Source organism: Trichechus manatus, unplaced genomic scaffold, assembly GCF_000243295.1.
Source record: "Trichechus manatus latirostris isolate Lorelei unplaced genomic scaffold, TriManLat1.0 scaffold00063, whole genome shotgun sequence".
Taxonomy (NCBI): domain Eukaryota; kingdom Metazoa; phylum Chordata; class Mammalia; order Sirenia; family Trichechidae; genus Trichechus; species Trichechus manatus.
The window spans coordinates 10,480,596-10,488,342 of record NW_004443999.1 but is presented as its reverse complement, the minus strand read 5'-3'; positions in this window follow the sequence as shown (position 1 = coordinate 10,488,342).

The following is a 7,747-nucleotide window of genomic DNA, read 5'->3' as shown; positions in this document are numbered from 1 at the left end:
ACACCCAAAGCACTGAATTCTAACTAAATAATCTTTCTGTAATAGAGAGTAAGGAAACCCTGGTGGCATAGTGGTTAAGTGCTACAGCTGCTAACCAAAAGGTTGGCAGTTTGAATCCACCAGGCACTCCTTGGAAACTGTATGGGGCAGTTCTACTCTGTCCTATAGGGTCGCTGTGAGTCGGAATCGACTTGACAGCAATGGGTTCTTTTTAATAGAGAGTACAGTAGAAAACTACTTAATGATTAGAAGAATGCAAAAAAAAAAAACCAACTTTGGCAAGATTGTTGTTGTTAAGTGCCATCAAGTTGGTTCCAACTCATAGCAACCCTGTGTACAACAGAACAAAGCACTACCTGGTCCTGCGCCATCCTCACAATCATTGCTATGTTTGAGCCCATTGTTACAGCCACTGTATCAATCCATCTCCTTGAATGTCTTCCTCTTTTTTGCTGACCCTCTGCTTTACTGAGCATGATGTCCTTCTCCAGGGACTGGTCCCTCCTAATAACATGTCCAAAGTATGTGAGATGAAGCTTCACCATCCTTGCTTCTAAGGAGCATTCTGGTTGTACTTCTTTCAAAACAGATTTATTCATTCTTCTGGCAGTTCATGGTATATTGAATATTCTCCACCAACACCATAATTCAAAGGCATCAATTCTTCTTCAGTCTTCTTTATTTGTTGTGCAGCTTTCACATGCATATCAAGCGATTGAAAATACCATGGCTTGGGTCAGTCGCACCTTTTTCCTCAAAGTGACTTCTTTGTTTTTTAACATTTTGAAGAGGTCCTTTGCAGCAGATTTGCCCAATGCAATATATTATTTGATTTCTTGACTACTGCTTCCATGGGCTTTGATCATGAATTTTCAAATGAAAGTAAAATGAAATCCTTGACAACTTCAATATTTTCTCCTTTATCATGATAATGTGTTGAACGTAATCAGATAAAGTCACTATATTTTAAAATCCTAGTTTTGCTTTCTTCTTAATGTACCCACCTAAAACATTAGAATTCAAGAGATTGCATTACATGACTTATTTAAGGCCATATCCAGTTAATAAAAGAACGAGGAATTGCTCCTGTTGATATGTAACTTTTGCATGCATTTAGTGTAGTATATGTCGTTTCTCAGGAGCGCTGGTGGCACAAGGGTTAAGCATGCGGCTGATAACTGAAAGGTTGCTGGTTTGAACCCACCCACTGGCCCTGCGGTAGAGAGACCTGGCAATCTGCTCCCCATGAGGCAGTTCTACTGTGTCACATGGGGCTGCTATGAATCCACATCGACTTGACAGCACCTAACAACAACATGTTCTTTCTGTGAGATTATTCTGTACTCCTCTACCATTTCTCTTCCTTACCATGAGCAGAAAGATGACAAAAGAAATTTGAGAACAATACTAAACTCTACCATCTTATAGTATTATCAAAACCCTGAAGCATTACCTTGGTGCATCTGAGTGCATGATACTCATTGGTATATTAAGCATCATTGCACTACCATTATTTACGAGGAATAGAATAAGACATCATCCCTGGCCAAAAAGAGGTAACTGCCCAGTGAGAAAGCCAGCTCACCAGTGTTATCATTTCAATGTAATGCATTCAGTCTCATCAAATATTGGAACACAAGTATTCATTGTATACTTGACACCATGTCATCGGCACTGCTTTCACCATGGTAGTCCCAATAGTCCCTGTCCTTGTAAAGCTAATAGTCTATCTGAATATAAGAAGTGTCTATTATTAAAGGAAAAATTACCTGAGAAAAAAATTTCCAAAGTATCCTCAATATCTGTGGTGAGGATACATAGAGTTAGAATTCATAGTTTTGATGATTGTCTCTAAGGGCCAGTTGAACAGAAGTTTCTTCTCTGCTACAGATGAACAAGCTTCAGGAAAGCTATCAACCTAGTAATAATTGTGTACTGGTACACAGTGGATATCATTGTGGAAATTTATGTGGTCTACAGAAACACTAGTCTATGTGGATCATTGGATCAAGCACAAATGGTTCGCTAGGGCTTGATATCATAACAATTGATGGTATGGTTAGGAAGACAAATTAGTCTCTGAAGGAGAACTCAGATCGGGCCTTATGGAGCAGTATACTGCACTATCGTTTTTTATTAACTGCATCATACAATCAAACATGTAATTGAGTTTCTAAAGAGCCGTAATTAATAGTTTCTCTATTTCCACAACTCTGTTGTCATGGCAACAAATGTGGAAGACCCACTGAGTGATCAGTCATTCGTTATTAAAGAAAGTACGATATAAACGTCTCTATTTTCCTTTGCCTGAATCTGTCAGAATCCCATGAAATGAACGCTATTAAACACTGATGTTGCCCAAATTTTTGTGACTCGGTGTTATTTTTGTATTTTAGATCTTCTGCCAAAGTCAATGCAGAATTTTCCATGTGACTCTAATTGTAAAAAATAAGGCACGTTCTATTTACAAAATCTTTTCTCTCTCTTTTTCCTTGATTTACATCTAATGAGCAAGTTCAAGTCAATGATCTGTCTCCTTTGATCTTATCATTCATGGTTCTACTATAAAGGAATATTTGTGTATCAATAGACCATAGTAAAATTTCTTTCTTAGCAATGGAAGTAACCACAGATGACTTTGCCCCAAATATAATGGAAATAGCATCTAAAACCCATATTACTTCTTAAGTAAGTCCATCAAGAATTGTTAGATTTTAGCATCTTGGCATCTTAAAGTTTCTGCCTGTAGAACACAGTAAACATAAATTCCATTTATGTTATTAGCCACAACAATTAGTACACATTTTGAAATAACTATTAACAAGCATGGTGAATAGCAGAAAATTCAGTAGTATAGTGCCAGGATAATATTTTTGAAATGATGTATTGTAATTCTTAGTTGTCTCTGTTTGGATCGCATCATCCCATTACTCAGAGGAAGGGAGAGCACAAACTAGGACAAAGTAATTGCTATTTTGCTCTAATTTTTTTTTTTAATTTTTAAGATTACAATTAGTAAGATTTACTGTTTGTGGTATACAGTAGTATGGTTTTTGATAAAGGCATAGAGTAATGTATATACCACCACAGTCATGATACAGAATAGATCCATCACCCCTAAAATTCCCTCATTCTGTCCCTTTAGATCCAATCCTTAATCCCCCTCCCCAGCCTTCAACTCCTGACAACTGCTGATCTGTTCTCTGACCCTATAATTTTTGCCTGTTTCAGAATGTCTTATCAGTGGAATCATACAATATGTAATCTTTTGTGTCTAACTTAGCAAAGTGTACTTGAGGTACATCTGTGCTGTTGCATGAACCAATAGTTTGTTCTTTCTTGCTAAGAGTATACAATAGGATATGTACCACGGTTTTTTTATCCACCTACTGGTTGAAAAATATCTGGGTTGTTTCCAGTTTTTGGTGATAAGGAATAAAGCTACTACAAACATGCAGGATCTATGTGAACATAAGTTTTTGCTTCTCTTAGGTAAATACCTAGAAGCACTGGTGGCACCAGTGGTTAAGTGTTTGGCTCCTAACCATGAGGTTGGCAGTTCAAATCCACCAGCCATTCCTTGGAAACCCTATGTGGCAGTTCTGCTCTGTCCTGTGGGGTTGCTATGGGTTGGAATCAAACATAAGTTTTTATTTCTCTTCGGTAAATGCCTAAGTAGATAATGTTTTGGTAAATATAAAGTAGGGTTTGCTGAGTCATATGGTTAAGTTTATGTTTAACTTTATAAGAAAATATCAAACTGTTTTCCATATAACTGTACTATTTTGCATTCCCACCAACAGTGTATAAGGGTTATGGTTCGTCTGCATTATTGCCAGTTCTTGGTACTTACTTTTTTTTTTTTGGTCTTTCTAAGTATTCAGTGATATCTTATTGTGGTTTTCATACATGTTGTACTAACGAATAACTCTGGTAAGCATATTTTCAAATGCTTATCTATCATCCATACATCTTCTTTGATGATGTTTTGCCCATTTTTTAAAAACTATGTTGTTTGTTTTCTTATTGTTGAGTTTTGAGAGTTCTTATATATTCTGGATACAAGTCCTTTGTCAGAAATGTGATTGCAAAGTATTTTGTTCCAGTCTGTGGCTTGTTTTCTCATTCTCTTGACAGCATCTTTCACAGAGCAAAAGTTTTTAATTTGGTACAGCCCAATTTATCACTTTCTTCCTTTTCTGGCTTCTGCTTTTGGTGTCATGCTGAAGAACTCTTTTCCTAGCCCGAAGAGTTTTTCTTCTATAAGTTTTATAGTTTTACATTTGACATTTAGGTCGGTGATCCATTTTAGTTAATTTTTGTATAAGATTTGAAATTGTGGATCAAGATTATTATTTTTTTGTACCATTTAGTCAAAAGACTATTTTTTCTCCATCAATGTATCTTTACTCCTTTGTCAAAAATCAATTTATTATATTTGTGGGGGTATATTTATGGACTGTCTATTCTGTTCCACTGATCTATGGGTCTGTCCTTTTACCAATACCACACTGTTTTGATTACTGTAGTAAGTAATAATCTTTGTAGTGAGTGTTAGAATCTGTATATCTTCTTTGGTGAAAAATCTGTTCAAGTCCCTTGCCCATTTTTATTTGGGTTATATGTCTTTATATTATTCAACTAAAAGTGTTCTTTATATATTCTGGATATCAGTCCCTTATCACATATATGATTTGCAAATATTTTCTGCTGTGGTGTGTGTTGCCTTTTCACTTGCTTTATGGTGTCATTTGAAGTACAAAAGTTTTTAAATTTGATGTGATCTGATTTATCTGTTTTTGTCTTTTGTTGTTTGTGCTTTAGGTGACTTATCTAAGAAATAATTGCTTAATCTAAAGTCCTGAAGATGCACTTTCATGTTTTCTTCTAAGAGTTTTATAGTTTTAACTCGTATTTAGGTATTTTATCCATTTTGAGTTGATTTTTGTGTATGAAGTGAGGTAGGGACCCTACTTTATTCTGTTGCATGTGCCTATCCAGTTGTCCCAGTATCTTTTGTCAGAAGATTATTCTTTTTCAAGTCCATTGAATTGTCTTGGCACCCTTGTCAAAAATCCACTGACCATAAATGTAAGGGTTTGTTTTCTGGACTCACAATTCTATTGTATTCATCTATATGTCTGTCCTTATGCCAGTACCTCACTGTCTTGACTACTGTAGCTTTGTATTAAGTTTTGAAATCAGAGAGTGTATCTTTCAACTTTGTTTTTCTTTTTCAAGATTGTTTTGGCTCTTCTGAGTCCCTTATGTTTCCATATAAATTTTAGGATTAGCTTGTCAATTTCTGCAAAAAAGCTGCTGGCATTTTGATAGGGATTGCATTAAATATGTGGATCAATTTGGGAGTATTGCCATCTTAACAATATTCAGTCTTCCAATCCATGAACATAGGATGTCTTTTCATTTATTTAGATCTTTAATTTCTTTCAACGATGTTTTGTAGTTTTCAGTGTACAAGTCTTGCGTTTTCTTTTGTTAAATTTATTCTTAAGTATTTTATTCCCTTTGATATTTTCTTAAACGGAATGGTTTTCTTAATTTGATTCTCAGATTGCTCATTGCTAGCGTATAGAAATAAAATCGATTTTTGCATATTGATCATGTATCATTGTTAAATACTTTTAAATCTTGTCTTCCTTTGAACAATTATTGCCTTTAGTAGCTCTGAATGTCATGCTTTTGATGTGAATTAAGATAGTACAAAGAATTTTGTTTCAAGATATTAAGAAAGCAATATATAGAAACTGATTAATTTGAATATAATGTCTCAATATTTGGACATAGATTTTTCATATACCAGTTTTGGATCTGATAAATCTATGAGGCATATACCTTTCCTGGGAAACAGATAAAAACTTAAGATTCTGTGATTTTCAAAATAAGTTTTAAATGTCGTAAGTAAGTAGTAACAGTTAGCCATGTCCCTGAAATTCATTTGTAATTTATACATGATCCCTTTGATTATGTGCATTATTGTAGGAAACGGTGGCTGTGTGAATCAGTCAATAAAACAATCCAGCGCCTAGTGGTGGCAACCATATGCCAGGTCCTAGGTCAAGTTCTGCCATCACAAAGTTCAATTAGGCAAGTCTCTACCTTATAGGGAGTCCTGGTGGTGCAGTGATTAAGAGCTCAGCCGCTAACCAAAAGGTCGGCAGTTCGAATCTACCAGCCACTCCTTGGAAACCTTATGGGGCAGTTCTATTCCATCCTATAGGGTCACTAAAGGGTCCTATTAGTCAGAATTGACTCGATGGAAACAGATTTAGTTTTTTTTTTTTTTGGTTCTACCTTATAGGTGCCTGCAGGTTATGGGGGAAAGCAATCAAAGAATTAAAAGCATAATATGCAAAAATTGCTCCTCTTATGTAAGGGGAAGAAGAATCACAAATATTTATGCATTTTAGAAATCAAAGGAAAAATAAAAGATAAAATTTAACAAGGCTATAAAACAACTCTATACAACTGACGTTTTCAAACCTTTGTCATCTTACTTCCTGACGTCATTTAACATTTAAACACAGAGTCATTGAACAGTCATAGTAAATCATCTGTTCAAGGGAAATTTTAATTTATAACACAGTTACTGAATGAATTTGCTGTAGTTATGCAATGATCAATTCATAGGATTTGAGAGGGGCTGAGTAAAGTTGATTTTCCAAGTTATTCATAAATCATAAAAATATAATACATGTGCTAAAGTTAATTGTGTTGACTGAGATTATTGCACTTTCAATTATGCCAATTATTCCCTGAGTTATGTGATCTGGGCAAAGGGAATGAACACAAACTATGAATTATGTCATACCCCTAGATCTTGACTAAGCGAAGGATAATTTAGTTGTGGCTTGCCCCAGTGGTGTAAGCAGGATAATGCTCAGAATCGTGTGGAAGACATAAACTTTAGCTTTGTCTCCCCATGCCCTGTGGGTGAAGTTGCATTAGGCTTTCCAGTGAACGTGTTGCTTCCTTTCTGTTTCTATTTACCCTTAAGGATTTGACGGAAAGGAATAAGGGAGTGAGACTTGGAAATACTGAGTTTACTATCTAAGAAAGATTAAATGTGTCATAAAATATTCCCAAGGGACCACAGTGGTTAAAATGCTCTCAGAAAGGATTTCAGGTTTGCTGAGAGGAAGTGTGAGAGAACATGGGTCAGTTCCAAGTTCTGTTTCTATTGCAAGGTCTCTGAGGCCAGCATTGCAAGGCCTGCCTGGGAACACAGACCAATCTCAGCAAATGTAGCATTCATTCATTGTTTGATCCAAATTGTTTCTTGCTGTGTCAAAAAATGGCCTGGTCTCTCATAAATTTCTTCATATATCTTATGTTGTTAAACACAGGGAAAAGGAGCCACAAAAATAAACTTTTATTCTTGCTTTTATCTTGGACTTATATAGATGCTGAGATCATGGGGCAAGATAATGTAAGAGGCAGACAAACAGATCATGGATTAAGGATAATTCCTGGCTGAAATTCTTATAAAATATTTTTACCTGATAAGGATATGTCTCTTCCTTCTAGATTAATGTTGCACTTTCTAATAAAGTCTGGTCTTTTTATTAGAGAAATGGTATTCTTTACACTTAAAAACCAGTACCAAACCTGTTCCCGTTGAGTTGATTCTAACTCATGGCAACCCCAGGTGTTACAGAGTAGAACTACTCCTTAGAGTTTTCGTGGCTGTAATATTTATGGAAACAGATCATCAGGCCTTTCTTCTGTA